Source organism: Meleagris gallopavo, chromosome 5, assembly GCF_000146605.3.
Source record: "Meleagris gallopavo isolate NT-WF06-2002-E0010 breed Aviagen turkey brand Nicholas breeding stock chromosome 5, Turkey_5.1, whole genome shotgun sequence".
NCBI classification, from domain to species: domain Eukaryota; kingdom Metazoa; phylum Chordata; class Aves; order Galliformes; family Phasianidae; genus Meleagris; species Meleagris gallopavo.
Window position 1 is genome coordinate 16,404,165 of NC_015015.2, and position 18,049 is coordinate 16,422,213.

Here is an 18,049-nt window from a genome sequence, read left to right on the forward strand (position 1 = left end):
AAAAAAAAAAAAAAAAAGAGCTAAATTTCTCTTTTGAGAATATCTGCAAGAATCATCACTTTTATCAGGGCTCATTTTCAGCAACTGAGATTTATTAATGCTTGTATCTTCTGAAGGTTAGCAATGTTCAGTATTACTGAGACTTCAGCTTGTAAGATTGTCTGTTCTTTGTCGTTTATGAAACTCGCCTGAAGATGGGTTATATTTTTTGTTTTATGAGACTAGTTGTAGACAGAAAAATGTAGAACAGTGAAACGTCTGACAGTAGGGACTATCACTTTCCTTCTTTTAGTTGGAGGACTGATGGAAGCTCAAGAGTTGAGCATACCGAATACCTTAGCATATCTTGCTGTTAAAAAAATAAATAAAAAGGCAGACAAGTTCCATAACTGGTTATGAATAAGGCTGTCCACAGGCATTGGCAGTGCTGGGAGTATTAGAGGTAGGCTGCTCGGTCATCCCGTGACTTCAGGACAAAGCAGCCTGAGTCATTATATTCCACTGCTATCAGGCCCCACAATTTATTTTGAGAACAAAATTCTGTTAGCTTATGTGAAGTGCACATGTGGAAACTAAATGGCTTAGTTTTGGTTCCTAATTTTGAGGCCCTGGACTCAATCTCTTGTTTCCTCATTCAGTGCCTTAAGAAGTGTGTGCATTTGTAATTTCTAGTCAGTGTTACAAATTAATAAATCACTTGTAATGGCTTCTGCAAATAACTTTTTAACAATTGCGCTGTTGATCTGCTCATCGAAGATTGATATCTCTGAGGTATGTTATTTTATTGCATCAGATACCCAATACATGATTCAAGAAACAAGCCAGAGAGGTGGTAAGGAAAGCAGGACCAAGAAGACCACAGGGAACAAGAAGTAAGCAGCAATTAAAGCCTTGCTTATCAGTCATAAAACGGCATGAGATAGCTGTTGAGCACAGTAATCTGAAGAGGCATCTGATTCAGTAAGTTCCTGCGTTGTTTATTTCCAGAAATTAAGAGAGAAAAGCAGGGGGGAAAAAGTTCTTTCTACATGCCGTAGTTTTTATGCTCTTTGGCTGAGCTTCATCCAGTAGCAACTCTTGGGGACAGGATATGGGGCTACTCTGGTCTGACTCAGAGCAGTCATTATGTTCCTAGAAGATACTATCACTGTTCTCCTCTGATTACATCTACAGGAATCGAATCATACATGTATATAAACATGCTATACAATTAAATAGGACCTCAAGCTTTGTGGAACAGAAGAAACACTTCAAGTTTGCTGAGCTGCATTTGGAATGAAAAAACTCTTTTTTCAGAACAGTCTCTGAAGTTAAGCCCCCTCCCTGAAGTTTATTGCATGAGCCAAGGGAGAGAGCCCATTCTTTCTAACAATACCCTTTCAGCTACTTTGATGCTAAAAATAAAAAATGTTTGATAGTTATCCAAGCAAAGAAGGTGAAAACAGTAATTTCCAGCTTTTCTACAGCTCTTTGGCTATATACATTTGACAAAACAGCAGTCACAGCAGATGAAGTCAGATTGTTTTTTCCTGCTTTGGTATATCTGAACTCCCTTTCACTTCTTCTAAGTCTGAACCACCAGAAATAGCAAGTCTACTGAGAAATTAACTGAAAATGCCTGCTCAGTAACTAACTTGCAAAGCAACACTGTGGTGTTCAGTGGAGATGATGTCTGTTGCTTATAGTTACTGAAGTTTATGGTTTGGCAAAATTTGTTTTGTAGCTGCCAGAACTGTGCCTAGCCTGAGGACAATAACAAGAATTCTTTTCTTAGCTTTGCCAGTCATACGTTACCCTTTTTAAGATAAGGCCAAGGAAAAAATCTCAGGAAAGAATTTAGTCATTGGTTTCTAAAAGTATTTCTCCTATTGATTTTGCAGCACCAGTGGCAGGGCTGAAATGGCACTGCGCTGCCAAGTAGTTACCAGTTCTTTTTGTTTCCATGTGGTGATGTTAGAAGTGCAAGAAATTAAACCAAGCAGCATTTTATTTATTTACTTTTGTTGGAATTATTTCTTTTGTCAAGCTTTGTAAAAAGGGATTCTTTCAAACGGAAACATGCTTATAATTTTGTTGAGAGTTCTGAAAAAAGGAAGTGTTGCACTCCCTGCATTCAGCCGCTGTAGGGCTGCAGGAGTTAAAAGTTCTTCTGTGTCTTGTCTCCTGGGGCGAGACTCCTGAGGAGGTGTCATCCTGACAAGGTGATTCCCAATGTCTTGCACCATCTCCCCAGGCCAGGGTGAAGTCCTCTCCCAGAGCCCACGCGAAGGGATTCTGCTGGCATGCTGCCCAGCAGGAGTAGCTCTGCAGCATCTGAAATGTCAGCGTTTTGTTCTGAGGGAAAAAAAGTACTCTTATTTTCTCTAATAGAAAAAAAAAAATCAGTTTTCCAGCCGACTCAATTTTAACAATGTCAACTTATAATAGTTTCTTTTATACACTCAGTTGTGTAAATACCATCAGTAATATTGATACACTGAAAAATAAGCCATACTTGTGCAACAGACAGGCGGTATATGTGCCTCTCTTGCCGACAGGCGAGCCTCCAGTTACTCTAGACTGAGTCTGTCCCTGCCAGACGAGTGCTGGCTGCTGCACGAAATTTTTGATGGATCGGTGATGATAAATAACTCGTGCTGAATAGGATGGCGATGATCACATTTGTTTTTCCTTGTTTTGAAGCAGCAATCTAAACCCAAGTCTCTGAGAGTAAACTTCTGTGTACTCTCTTTTCTATTAAGATTCTTTCATCCAGACCCAGAGTCTATAGCAGGAGTTGTAGCTAACGTTGACTTGTAAACACATTTCTCATTTCATACAGATTACGTACTTTTTCATCTGCTCTATAGAAAATATATTGCTCCTTGGAATTAATATGTTAAATGGAAAAATAGGGCTGCATTCCAGAAATACCTAATTGCTGCTGATAACTGGTGTTTGCTTCTTTTGACAGATTCCACCTCAAGGTTAAGGAGAGTTGAACTCTTTGTACTGGCCAAGTACAAAGGCTTGAATGCTTTGCTCCACAGGTTTGTTACTGGATGGTCAGATGGTAAAGAGGATGCTCATTAAAGAGGATAAGCTAAACATAAATAAAAACGGGGCATTTTGCTTGTGCATGAGGAAGGTTAGGGTGATTTGCTGTGCATTTTTAAGACGTTTAGGTTTAAAATTAGAATAATAATTTTAGAAAGTACGGTTTTCAAAAACATGGATGAGAAGAGGTGATCTTTCAACTATTTCATGAAGTGAAGTGCTTTGACATGAACCTGGGGAAAAGCTGCCTCTCCCCATTGACTATAAAGGAAATATGGGTTCACTAGCATGTAAGTAATGTAGTGTGAGGTACAGTGCATGCTTCTCCTTGCTGGCAACGCTAGTTGCTTTTTCAGACTGAAAAGTTCCTTCAGCCTGTTTCAGTTGCCAACTAACAAAGTCTTGAAAATGAAATTTAGCTGGCCAAGTTACTTTCATGTCTAAACGATGATTTGTTCTCTTTACTTTGACCTAACCTGCTTTGTTCTAAGAGCTCTTTTCAAGGCTGGAGGACTAGCTGAATGAAAACAAGTCAATTTGTTAGGAGAATGAGATCTCATCAAGAAGAAGGTTGTGTTTGTAAACCTTGCTGGTGGGCCTGGCCTCTGCCCAGTGTGCAAACTGAGTGCTGAGAGGCCCAGCGGGCAACTGCTCCCCTAATGCAGCACTGCACAGGGGCATCCACAGCTGTGACTGCACGGGTCTGGGTGTTACCTTGCTGCTAAGGAGCCAACCTGTAAATAAATTCACACCCTTGGGATAACTTACTCATATGCTCGTATCTTGAATCATAATTTGATTCTTCCTCTGATCCTCTGGTAACAGTGTCAGGCTGACTTGCCCACTGCCAGTAAAGCACTTCTCTCAGGACTTCACACAAATGTTCACACCTGTGGAACATTCAAAATGAAACACAGAAGTAAGAAACTATCTGGTAAAAGAAAGAGTTAATTTGGATGCCTTTCTGTTCTGTGGCTTCAGGTTTGGAAAGTTCCTCACCTGCTGCTCCCAGATGGACAGACTACAGAAGTGCCATGGGAAAGAATGATTAGTTGAGAGGATGGTGTGATTTTTGAAATTCAGATCAGGAGCTTGAACCTCTCAGTAATATTCTGATTTATGCTATCCTAATTATATGAAAGTAGTTCATCTATCTAAGGGCATTTAAGTGGGAAGTGTGGGTTCAAGCCCTTCAGGGAGAAGGGAGCTGAATCTCTCTACCAACTGCTGAATAGATGGCAGCTCAGGTGAAGACTGTCATCATCATCTCTGATCTCCGAAAACTCACTACATCTTTTATTGCGCACTTGCGCTTGAAGGAAGAGTAAAAATATTATTTTTGTTTTCAAACAGCTTTAAGTTTCTGTATGGGTAAGGATCCAAAGCTTATTATTCAGGAGCAGGAAGAAAACAGAAGCTGTGGTTTTAGACCAACTTTTTTCTCCTCCAAATTTTATTGAAAACCTCAAAAGTTTGTAGGGAAAAGCTCTTCTTATACAGGGATAATTAGTAATGTTTGCTGCATTGTACTGTGCATCAGAAGAAAGTCCTTCACACTGTTGTCTCTGGGATGCACCGTATAACAAATGTACATAAAAGCTGTTCTGAGCCTGGATTAGAGACACATTAGACTATCCCTTGTATTGGGGAAATTATTTGGGTGAAGGAATGCTGCAGAAATTGGGTGCTAACTCCGATTTGCCTGGGAGGCTTGTTCCTCATCAGCAGAATGAACGTGTTCTTACATTTGATACCAAGCAAGCCTCACAAAGAAAAGCTTAAACTAATCAAACCAACCTGTTGATAAATGAAAAACTCTGTAGTATTGAAGGTGAGCAGAAATATAAAGACTTTTGAGAATGTTCAGGAAAAGAATATCAATGGGATACATGGGATAACAATACCATCAACCAGTTTTCTTCAAATCTTGAGCAAGAACTATTTGATTGTTTTAGTAATCAGCTCCAAAGACTATCACAAATCATTACGGAATGGATCAGCTCATCAATATATCTATCAGGACAGAATCTCCAGTTCATATTCAATTAGAAATTTCATCAATCTGCCCATATTTTTCTCTTGTTTTATGAAATACTGATAAGAAATCTGTTTTAAGTCTTCCCTCCTACCCAAAGCCTTGTTTGCTCCACTTATTCAGGAAATGATCTCTAGAGCTTGAACACTATTTACATTATCAAGATTTACTTATCTTTTCTTTTTTCCATTGAAACACTAAGCAGCTCTTACATCAATGTAGGTGTGTTTGAGAATTATGAGAGCCTTCAATTCTCATACCAGACTACACCCACACAAGTCAATTCCAGTTCCAAATGACTAAAGGTCATGTGAATGGCAAAAAGTAACAGGTAAGAACCTAATTTTGCTATTAAGAGTAACTGAATTTGCAGTTATGGTTTATTAGTAAAAGGATTAATGACACGAGCAGTAAATCCTTTCCCTACCTTACATTTGTTGATGTTTGTTCTCGCTATTCCTATTATTTTTAGGATGATTCTTATGGAAAAAAATAAAAATATGATTTGTGAGATCAAGAGTAATGCCCATTTACTTTTAGACACACCAATGAGGGTCAGAAACAACGGTGTGCTAACTACCTGCCAGAGGATAGATAAGTAGCGTTTGCTGTCAAATTACTTCGAGATGGCAGATGTTCAAGCAGTGTAAATTGTGAGGTTTTCCGAAGCTGATGTCCTCCTGTTTGTGCATGATGTCTTTCCCAGGATGACATATTTAATATTTCTTTGGTTTAACTGAATTCTTACATTAATTTAGTGTTTCCAGTTCTTAGTGCTGTTCTTTGTCTTCCTTCAACCAGAAATTCCCCAGGATAGCAATCTCTTTTATGCATCCTTCTCCCAAACCATACCTGTTTTTAATACGTTTAATCTGTGCTGACCACCTGAGCGATTTGTTAATCTAGTAACTCTGAGATAAAATTAATGAAGACTCTGTAAATACTATATGCTGTAAGGATGTCTCAGAAAGGTTTTGCCATCCTTGCAGATTTTCACAGAAGATAGATACAGTCTCTGAAGGGGATATGGGATTTCCCTGTTGTCTGTGAGGGTGTAGGCCATTAGCTTCCACTGCTCTCCTCGAAATTACCTTTTGCGTGTGTGCAAGATGTTACACTAGTCAGGAAACTAGTTATAATTGCTGAGTGCAACATGAAAATATCTTCCAGGAATTCAGGAGTGAAGCCAGGTGGGTCTGAGTGGTGGTTTCGGGTGATTGCTTTATTTTCATTTAGGAAGGTACTGTGTGTTAAGGGACCTGACAAGTCTCACAAACTACATTAAGAATAGGAGAGTGAACTTAAAGAACCGGAAGAGCATTCCATGTATGGACATCCCTGATCTACAATAAAGCCCTCTGTTCTGCTTGGAATAGATTTTTGAAAACAGAACCTTAGATGCGGATAATGAAAAAATTATAAAATCCAGTACATTAACAGCCTCTTTTTCTTTGGTCTCTCTGTTTTTTTCTGATTTTAGTTGTACACCAAAGGCAAGAGACAGTGGTATTCAAAATGGTGTCATTGACACTGTTTCTGTCTTTCCAGTAAATTGATGTGTGATGCTCCTAGAGAGTAGTGGTCAGTTTTCCTTTAAATTGCAGCCAGCAGACTACAGTTTTCCAGAATAAGGTTGGACTTGCTGTGAAGAGGACCATATGTAATTATCTGGACAAAATGAAGTTATTCTGAAGCTCGTCCTTACTATTTGCTACAGTTACAAAACTCAAAGTCCGGGCTTTTCTTCTATTGTAAGACTTGCAGTAGATTAAGCTGATTTAAGGTGTTTGTGAGCAGGCTAGTGTTATTCTGTCAGAAGGACTGAGCTTGTTTGACAAAGCTCAGTTGCTTGACTGAGCTGTCAGCCCTACTTTTAAATTTATGCTGTTGGAAGATGGAATATATTTAATTCAGCATAGGTAAGATTTTTGTTGAAATCTATTTTAATTCTAGTAGATATCGCAAGGGACATCAGAGTAAATACAAGAATGGCAGAGAAAAACTGGAGAACAAGGAAGGTTGGGGAATAAGAAAGCCTCCTCCTACCCAAAATTGGGCTGAAGCATATTTTATAGTGCATGTTACAGTGACAGTTCAACAAAAGAACACATCAAAAAGTAGGCAACTGAAAATGTAAGGTTGCATAAAACCATATATCTCACAATGAGATCTAAAGCTAGTGTTATATCTAAATTTGTGCTTAGTTTATTGCAATCTATGGTATATCTCTGTGCGTTGACTGAATTTTGGTGTCTTCTTTCCCAGTAGATGAAAGAGTTTAGACTCTGTTTGCAACCTTTGAAATGTGTACTTTCTGTGCATAACTGTGTCTTGTTATTCCTAAACAACATCTTATATGGCACAATTAGACACAAAGCTCAGTCCTACTTTCCAACGCAGTCCTTAGCTTCCTACCATGTTTATCTCCACTTCTTTGGTGGTCTTGTCTGTTCTGGTGGCATGGAAAATCATAGTTCCCCAGTGGCTGCCAAATCCACTGCCCTGCTCTCAATTGGTGTGGTGCTACTAGTAATTGCATATCTCTCCTTAGGCCCAGTACTCCAAAACCATCAGAGTTAAGTTGTTGTTTTTGAAAGAAATAAAGTTTACTGAGTTTTGGCTGGTAGGAACATGCAAAGCTGCCTTCTGTTAGATGATCAGTAGCATAAAAAAAAATAATATGATTGTTTTTGTTGGCATGTGGCTGTATAAGATTTTCTTAGGAGGGAAAAACAATCATTTCTAGTCCAAAAATTAGTGGGTTATGTTCCACAGCTTTCTGTATGTAGTAGATCAAGATGAAGGTTTATTATGATCCCTTCTGATCTGTAGGTGTCTTTCAGTACTTCGCCCTTTGCAGATCTACGTTAGGTATCTAATGCCCTCAGAGTACAGGTGAGTCAGGATTCGGATTGCAAAAGGAGCAGCAATCATACCATAGTTCAGTATGCCCTAACAAAAAAATCTGTGTCAGACAACCTAACAGTAGTTGCAGATGGGGATCTAATTGATCACCACACTAGGAATTTTCTTTCAATACTTACTAAGTTTCAGTTTCAAGATGTTAGCTTCTCTGTCAAAATTATCTTGTGTTTTCCACTGTAATTCGGAAAATCCAAAAATGAGAAAGTGGCTATTTTGGGAGACTCTTCAGATATCTCAGAAAATGCAGTAATACAGAAAAATTGTTCACTTAATGATCTACACAGGTTTTAACTTCTTCAGACAGTCTGTAAGTAGTAGAAAGAAACAGAGCAAAAAATTTAAGATAAAAGGCTTGCTTTCTAGGTGAAAGCAGTGTTCAGACTACAGTGCTTGGTGATTTTGTTTTGTGTATTAGGTGGAGCTTTGTCTGCCAGAAGCTGTCACCTTTGCACAACTAGAGAGAAACTTGATGTGCAGAGCTGGAATCCACCAGGAGGGCTGGAGGCAGTTGTTCAAACATGGGCAAAGGGAAAGCGATAAATTTGTCTCAGCATCTGCAGTGCACTGACTTATGGCAGAGTAGCACTAAGTCTTAGATTGTTAGGTTTAATTAAATTTTCATATTTTCTTGTCTGTCTGAATAGGATTTATTCGTAATTAAGCACCATTAGCTCAGGACCAATGAAGAAAGTTGCACAAAGGAATGTGGTCCACTGAACTATTCTTAGACCTAGCTTAGGTGGAGCTTTGGCTGTTGCTTTTGTTGAGAAAATCTATCAAGCCACCAAATACCCTAGATGATGCTTTATAATCCCCTTGGTTAACATAATGAACTGAGAAGCCTTCCAGTGATGTCAGAAGAGTGTCTCTTGAATTACATTCATATCACTTAATATCTAGCCCACAAACTAGGCAGAAATCTGATCGTATTAAAAAAAAATAAATAGAAAAAGCTAGTGTTTATAAAGGCTATGAAAGGTAAAATTGAATGTCTTCATCAGTGTCGCAAAATTTTGGTGGGTCATTTTGTACCTGCTGTATTTTTATCTTCATATGAAAATTGAATATGCAGAAATTACTGTTTCTGTTTGCAAAAATCTCCATTCAAAACCAATGGTGTTCATCTGAGAAATTTTATCCCCATTATCCACTTGCTGTCATCCATTTCTGAGAAGTTCATTACAGGTTTTAATGTGTCCTATGATGTTCTGTAGTAGTGCTGTTATGTTCTGTCAGGAGACTTTTGTCATCTTCATAGATGAACAACTGCAGGGGCAGATCTTCAAAGTTTTAATTGAAATCATCTCAGCTGTCAATTTCCCCATCTAATGGACCTTTTTGGAGAGGCAGTGCACCATGACAGAGAAAAAATAGTCTTTTAAATTTCTGTTTCTTACTACCAGTAAATTTTGTGGTTAAGGGAGTCATGACTGAAATGTCCCAACAAGAGCCAATGCCTTCACAGCATAAGCTATTTATCCATAGATTTGGTGAGTCCTTGAGACATGGATCCCTTTTAGACATATTTGCATCTGAGTGCCCAAAAGACCTTGGTTCATTAACACTTTTCCTGAAAGGCAGAGAATAGCAAAAGAAGCTATCCCTGGAGCTGGCTTTATCTAAGGGGCCTTGTAAAGATACCTGACTATGTCTGCTGAAGCTTAAAACCTGATGGCTTTATCATATGCTGTGAGGCCCCACTGGGGAACAATAATAAAACCATTGCAGTAGGTCAGAAAAGGGAAGAAATGTTGTGAAAGTTACTGACTGATTAAGCAGTTTGTTATCAATAATTGATTTAAATATGTAAATATTTAAATATGTAAATATGTGTGGGATAAATAAAAAGTGAGTCAAAACCAAACCCATATCTTTTTCTGAGTTACAGTTATAAACCAGGGAAATACTGTGTTGTATTTCTGGTGTTTTAATTTACGGGTGCAGATAGAAACAGATTGCTTCTCTTTCCATTTAGAAAATGGATATTGGACTCTTAATGCACTTACTAAGTTGAAGTTAAATAAGTGGAGACAGCGAAGCCAGCAATAGTATAAGCAAATAGACCTCTATTACGTCAATCAAGTTGTGGCTATTTCTTTTAGAGCTGTTTTTGGCTAGTGTATTGTGCCCAATATGTTGCATTATGGAACGTTTTGACTATGCTGAAGATTAGCCCTTTAGAGTGTACGGTGAAAATATGCACGCGAGATATAAAAGCAAATGTGGCTTGGTTGTGTCACAGACAGATTTAACACTGCAGGACTTCACAGAATTCTAAATGGGTTCACACACACACAGCACAGCCAGAGCTTGCTGTCTTATATTGAGCTCTTATAATCAAAGTGCAACTTCTACCATCAAAAAGCACTTCAAATAGAGTTGCTTACATCACGTCCAAAAGTGAAAAGTACTTCAACAAAAGTGGTTCTGTGCAAGTATAAACACATTTCAGGTTTTTGTCAGAATGGAAACATCTAAATTCAAAAATCACACCACTGAATGATTAGTACTATACCAGCAAAAGCTTCTACAGTTAACCTAGTCTCAACCAATTCTGCAGTGAGGTTATAATCATAGGGGAATGAACCTGTGGGTACTTTCCAGCAGTTTGCTGGGTTGAGAAATGAGTGGAGCAGAGGTTTTCCCACCCAGCCTCATTTAAAGCATGTGGGATATCAGTACCCATATGGGAAGTTTCATGATTAATCATTGTGGAAATTTGTCTCTGAGGAAGATGTTTCATTTAGCCCAGGATTGAAAAACAAAGGATATGTTGCTGCCACACTAATCAAAAACACAGACAATCTGCTGTTCATATGTGCCAATTGTTGCAGCCCTGTAATGTAAATGCACTGAAAGATGAGAAAAATAATTATAGGCAACCATTCTGCAGAAAGCTTATAGGAAAACGGGCTCTTTAGGGGGATGCTTTCATGTGCATAAAAAGCCTTTGGCTTTCTTAAATCTGGTTGCCAAGATCTTTGTGCTTGCTGTTGGTATGTCAGGCCATGGTACCTGAATCCCAAAAGTCTCAAGCAAAAGGCAAATTTGTAGTCAAGAAGTGAGGAAGGTCAATGGAAAATCCAAAAATTAGATGTTTTTGCATGTTATGATGTTAAGACTATGCATAAACATATGTGACTTGACTTGAATCCCAGATAACCATATTTGTTTATAAAGATAAACGCAGTGGGTATAGCTGTTCTCTTATTGTCCTTCCAGCTAGTTTCTCAAGTTTCTAGGCAAGAGAAAAGTGTGAGCAGTGTCATTGCAGAATGTCAGTAGATAAATGGCCTCTTTTGTAGGTTATGTAATGTGTCTGCTGCGGATAGATTAAACTTTTGAAAGGATCAACAGCATCAATGATCTGATTGGTTTTGTTCAATGAAGTTTCAAAATGTGTTTTATAATATTGTCTGTTAACATTCAGGCTGTTGCTGGTCAGAGATTCAGATTGTTACAGCATGAGAAGATAATTTTATGGCCAGTATTACAGAGAATTGTACTCTTCTTTTTCTTCTATAGTTTCAATAGTTCCTTCTCCCTTCTTGTCCCAAACAAACAGTGTGGGCTGTTGCCCTGGAGTGCTGATGAGTTGCCACTACCTCATTCTGCAAATCTGTATTTCATCCAAAACTTGAATACCATGTGTGAAAGAAGAAGAAAATATAAATAAATATAAAAGACCCAGAAAAATACAGCAGGAACGATCAAAGTTCTGAGTAAGAAGCAACAGAACTGCCTGGAATTCTTCAGTTCAGAGGATAAATGAATAAGGTAGGATCTGACAGAAGTCTACAAATTATAAGTGGTATCTGTGGTTGGTTATTGGTGACTAGCTCTTACAGTACAGGGACTAGGGTCCATCAAGTTAGCAGTAATCATGTTCAAAACAAACAAATGTGGATTTCTATGAGTAGTAAATGCTTTGAATGAAAAAAGTTTCCATGGCTTTAAGAGGAGAAAGGCAAGGTAGGGCAAATACCTGGAAAACACAGTTCTGTTGAAGGTTCTTCAGTGACCGCACCAGGATCAGGAAATATTTGAGCTTAAAATAATTACAGATTGGAAAAGTACTCAAAGTATCATATATATTTGTCCCTGTTCTTAACTTACACATATGGTCTGCCTATGGCCATTGTTGAAGACAGGATGCTGGACCAGATGGCTATCCTGTAGTCCTTACATACCTTTTTGTCATAGTTAAGCTTTTGCCAACATGTTTTAACCCTCAGCATCTGAGATCTTGATGTATTTTCTTACTTGGTTGGTCTTCCAAACTGCAAATTTAGTGCTGATATTTCCAGACTTCTTCCAGATCATCTTGCTAGTCATATATGCACAATTAATTAAATGACTGGAACAGGACTTTTGAAACAAAAATTCAGATGACGTTCTCATTCCCTCTACCTTGAAGTAGTATTTTGAAAATGGCTCCATCACCTTTGCTTCTACTTGATTTTTTTATGGCAGTACATTACCAAATACGCTGGAAAGAATCATGGACTTTCTGTAGTGGTAATTACTCACGCACTGGTCTGCTACTCGTGCCTGTACATCTCTCAGACTTCCTCTGTGGGTGCATAGGTCTCAGTTTCTAAGATAACTTTGACTTAGTTGTTTTTATCACAAATACTAACCACCGGTTTTAGTTGTTAGTTCTGGGTTTCTTTAGCCTACTGCCATTTGGGAATCTTACAAGCAAAATTTTGATCTGTGATGTGTGAGCAACAAGAACAGTGCAAGTCTGACATGTCTGTCTTTTCTGGAGTGTAAGTACATAAAATACTTCCTTATTGTAATGCTTACTAGTAAGTGTTACTATTAAGTCATCAACTAATTTCTTATTCTGTGAAAGAAGCATGTTTGGGGCAGAAATTTTCTAAGACTAGGTTTGTTACAAAGTAAATTGTTTGCTGAATAAAAAGCTTTTAAGCAGATAGACAGCTGAAAGGACTGAAATTCAAAAGTTGCAGTTTGCATGGAAATTGTCTTTATTGTTATGTTCTCTATAGGTTTTTTGTTTTGGCCTTCAGTTCCAGTTGTCTCCTTTGCACTGTAGCAGCCATCTTGTTTAGTTTTTGCCATTAGAAAACAATCAGAAAAACAGTGTTGCCAAGTACAAATGGATTTCATTTTTAAGGTTCAGCTGTTTTTCTTATATGAATAACTTTGTAGAGCGGCTGCTGCATGATAACTTTCAAATATGGCCAGCTCTGCCAATTCTCATGAAAGGAGTGTTCTGGCCAGACTTTATTGTTGCTGCCATTACAAGTTTCACCATTGCCTTCTGGGCTAAAACAGCATTTCTGCCTTCTTATTTAAGTAGCTAACTGGCACAAAAGAGAAACCTAGCATTTGTCTAGGTGCACAGCAGAAAGAAGCAGGTGCATATGCAAGACTGCAGAGACACAGCAGAAGAGAGAGTCAGTATCTCTAGGATTTCCAGTACTAGTCTAGTTCCAGTCTAAAAAGCCTTCTAAGTAGAGCTGAGAAATAGCTGTGGACTAGATTGCATCAAGTGACAGAAGAGATTTAGAGTGTTGTATGATACTGAGAACCAGAAGCTAACTTCATGGGAAGCAGCTGAGAAGCTAGAGGAAAGCAGAAGTGAATATAGAGGTGTACAGACCTGATCAAGAAGGTATCTCTAGAAGGTTGTAGGCTGAACACTTGGCAGGTGAAAATTAGTAAAACTGTTAGATATTCTAGTTCCCTTAAATTCAAGATGATGCCAAACATGCTTAGTTGAAACCACTCATGTCCTAAGCTATTCTATAAAATGGGTTTCTGGAATGGCTGCTGAAGTTGATTAACTTTGTTCTCCCACCTTGTTTTCTTTTCATGCGTGTTCTGGTTTCACTCAGGGTTGGAAATGAGAATTGTCAGGAAGGCTAGTTTTGTGGTGCACAAGGAAATGCAAGAACTTGCCAATCTTTGTCTGGCTAGATTTTTCTTTAAACGTATTCATGTAAATTCAGGTGACAAGCCAAATGAGTTGAATTCCTCATTCATTTTGTGAAACTTTACATGACATGACAACCTGAGAATGACAAGGTAAGATTGCAATCAAACTCAGTTGTCACAAGCTGGCTGTAAGACAAGCAGCACTTCCAGCACTTCTGTCCCTGATGTCAGACAACAAACTATAGCTTTTACCTGGCAAAGTAGACTGAAAGATTGCGGAATATGTTCTCAACTGAAGCTGGTTTTGAGGAGCCTCATTTTCTGTTCCTACCTCCTCCCTGCAGCTGGTTTCAGGGAATCAATATTTTTAAGCTGACAAGATGTTGGTAGGTTTTCCTTATTGCCAAATTGGTGAAGTAGCTTCCAAGAGAAAAGAGAAGGGGGGTATTTTGGTTTTATAAGCTCCTGCTCCTAAGCATTTTTCTTTGTGCACATCCTTTGAGCTAGATAAACAAGATGATTGGATTCAGTAGAAACTGCGCTCAGAAATCAGAATCTTTTTTTGCAGCATTTATAAGGGAAAGTGCAATCCAGCTGTTGGCAAAACATAACCTCATTGTTTTGGCAATGCTGTTTCATTTACTTTTTTTCTTTTATACTAACTTGTTTGCTCAGGTATTGGAATTCAGAGTTTTTCCTTCTTTTTAGAAATTCACACCCTTTCTGGCAAGGCTTGAACTGTTTTTATTGCTTGCAATTATACCTACAGGTAAAATAAATACTTTCCCACGGATGCGCTGGAATCTGGTACGGTTATAAGCTGATGTAGCTGCAAGAGTGGAGTTGTACAACTAGTATTTCTGCTGTTCTGTCTTTTCCTTCTAACAGTTCTTAAAGACACAGGCTTTGAATCTGCTCTTGCTCTTGAGTAATCAAAGCAATTGTTTTTAAAGGCAGCAGGGTTTAAGCTATGCAAAACTGATGTGGATGAGAAAAGAACCAAATGACTTCTAAAGACGTCTAAGGCAAACCTAATGTGGAGTTAATTTTGCTGCAGAAATATTGCCATGGCCTGTAAGTGCATAACTGTCTTAACTTAGCTCTGTGCTGTGCACACAAAAATGACATTGAAAAAATGTTTTGCTGCCATAAAATAAAACATAGAAAAGCTAGGAAATGCCCTAATTAAGGTTGCCTGTGTAATTCATTATGATTCATTTTTTAATTATCTGATCACATACTATTTTTTCCGCAGAGCCCTCTACCTCTCTGCACAGGATGTTCAGAGCACTCTTAATGAGCAACCATTCAGTAGTTTGTTTCATCTTCATTGTTCCATGTGTGGCCCAAGGCCTTATTTACTGCATGCTATTAAATCCTGTTTTGAGGGCTAAATCCATATAAAGACTTTGGCCTGGTGACCTTGTGTGCTGAAGTATCAAACTTTTCAGCCCCCTGCTGCCTAGTGTTGAGAGGTTGAGTTTATGACCCAGGTGTGCTGCTGCAGCTGTATCACACAATCAGAGCAGGGCTGACTCTCCAGTTTGGTGCTGCGATGTGCTGCATGGATGTGCCAGTTCCAGTCATCCCTAACTCAGGTAACTTTTGAAAGTACGTGTCCTTCTGTGGCACCAACCTACTGTTATACAAAGTTCAGTAAGTATCTCCTTCCATTACTCAGTTAAACAGGAGTCTAGGATTTGTGACTCACGCATCCTGTTTTCAGCAATGTTGCTTATGTGCTAAAAAGTCTTGGAAAAGCATTGCACTAGTTGTGATCCAAGTTTTGTCTTTGTAAAATGGGAATAATGACATTCTCTGAACCTTGTCACAGAGGTGTTCTCTGGTTGCAGTGTTTAAAAATGCTTTGGAGTCTTGGATATAAAATATTAGGGAAAGACAATGCATTGCATCCAAAGCTGAATCTAAAAGCTCTGAAAATATTCACTGTTCTCACCATTTACACTAAAATACCTTGTAATTCATTTTTCAGTATGAAAATGGGCTACTTCTAATGATCTTCAAGCTGGGTTCTTCCAGAGTCATTCCAGAAGTTCCATAAACATGTATGAGAGAAGAGACAAGAAAATTGTGGAGAAATAGTGAAACATGTCTTTATATACTCAATTTAGGCTATATGAGGGTTACATTCACAGCCTAATGTCTCCATTCTTTAGCGTAGAGTCAAAGAACATGGCATGACTTGTGTCTGTGTAGCTAAACTCACTCCTTTCCACTCAACAGAAGCCCAGGTGCCTTGGCCATGTGGCCTAGGGGGAACAACTGGTGATCTTTGCTATAGTTCAGATCTCACTTAAGTAAATCTGAGGGAACACTAATTTGCAAGAGGCAAAACTATTTTTGTAAGTAGGCTAACAACGGTGTGAATGACCATAGACTGGCCTTGAACCTGTGCCCTGGTCCTATATAGTTTATAACATAGCTATAGCTTAGGAAGGACGTAGGTTGCTCAGCTTTCTACAAATATAATTGTCAGTGAATATCGGTAACTGTTTATGGACTGAGATCTTCCACTAATTTACCTCAAGGTAGTGTAAATGAGTCTAGATTATACACTGAAATTCCTTGTGATTATATCTGACCAGAAATACTATGATGTAACAACACTAAATGCAGTGCTTTTTGATTGAGATTTGGAAATGCATCAGTTCTGATGTTTTATGCAGAAGAAATCTTGCAACAGTGGAATGGCTTTTATATTTCTGAGAAAGGGGGAGAGTCAGGAAGAAATTTACTAGGGCAGTAGCTGCTTGAGCCTGAATCTTTTATAGTTTGGATGACATCCAACCATGTGTCATTTGTTATATGATTATTTCTCTATTTTCTGTTATTATTTGGAAGTGGAGGTGGAAAGGATTGTTATTTTCTGAATATATGTACATATAGAAAGGTTTCTAGAGTTTTTCCCTAATAGGGTTTTGGTGATGTTTTCAAGGGCAGAGAAACAATTTGCTGCTTATTTCTACGCTGAGATCCTGCCACTCTGAACTCATGTTCATTTTCAGCCAAAAGCTGCATTGATTTTCTACATTGATTTTCTTTCATTCATGTATAATCTGAACTCAAAAGGGTGTAAATGATACTTGAATTATTCCTCAGGTGTTAACATACAGGAAATTTTCATTGCAGTGACTGAGAATATGCTTCCAAACATGCATACACATAGCAAGGCAAAGAGACTACAGTTAATACGTGTAATAAAAACAAATCTGTGAGAAGCAGACATGATTGTCCAAAATGAGCATACATTTCTGGAAACAAAACTTTCTTCCACCACTAAGGACTTGATTGCTCTTCAATTTAATCCCTGGTGGGCCAACATATATAAAACAAGCTACAGAATGTAGAGCAATTCTACAACTCTGCAAGGTTCAAAACATATATTAATGTAGGTTACCAATCTCACATAATGCAAAACTGATCTCTAAATCCAGATAGATTTAATAAAATTAAATAAAAAAAAAAAGGCAAGAGAACCCCCAGATTTATCTCAAAAATATTTTCCAGGAAGGAAGATTCAGACCTGAGTCAAACTGTACTCCACTTCTGTTATTTTTCCCTGAAGTTCCTGGTACTTTGCCTCTGACTCCTTCAGAGTGATCAGAAATTAGATTTAGTTTCATTGGTACTGAGCATGTCCCTGTTCTTTACACAGAGAATCTGATCTGAGGACACATGTTCAGCCTGAAGGAGTGTCCCAGCACCCAGATACTTCCCTGATCTTTCTCCAAAGCATTCTGAAGCTCTTTCAATAAGCTCATTTCTATAAATGTGATGATTCAGCCTGACTAGATCCTTGTTGAAGGCTATGACACAACTTGGGTTAACTTCAGAATCAGCCCTGCTGGCAGAACAGACTTTCTTGCTAGATTTATAGTACTTCCTGCTTCTAGCTGGGCTGCAAATAGAACAAGAGCAGCCTTTCTCGTAGTGTCTTGGCACTGCTCCTTCTAGAGGGAACCCAGAACAAACAGGATACAATGAAATATACCAAAAATGAAAATACCGAACTTTCATGAACTTCTTTTTTTTTTTAATTTTTTAATTAAAAAAGCCTTTGCTTGTGTCCATTTGGTGGACCTCTCTTTGGTTGTAACATACTTTATTTCTGCCAATTCACTCACC

The 18,049-nt window shown here is 38.3% G+C and overlaps 1 long non-coding RNA gene across 6 annotated transcripts in view; it reads left to right on the forward strand.

The window, feature by feature from the left end:
- LOC104911065 overlaps positions 1–18,049 on the forward strand; it is a 279,979-nt gene that overhangs the window by 77,276 nt on the left and 184,654 nt on the right. The window contains exon 1 of one of the 6 annotated variants that reach the window (XR_002115074.2): positions 11,460–11,773. The exons of 4 other annotated variants lie outside the window; for them this stretch is intronic. This is a non-coding gene — a long non-coding RNA (uncharacterized LOC104911065). Of the gene's footprint in view, positions 1–11,459; positions 11,774–18,049 lie in introns of those variants that run through there. One more of the 6 variants, XR_004159867.1, reaches the window with a different exon arrangement.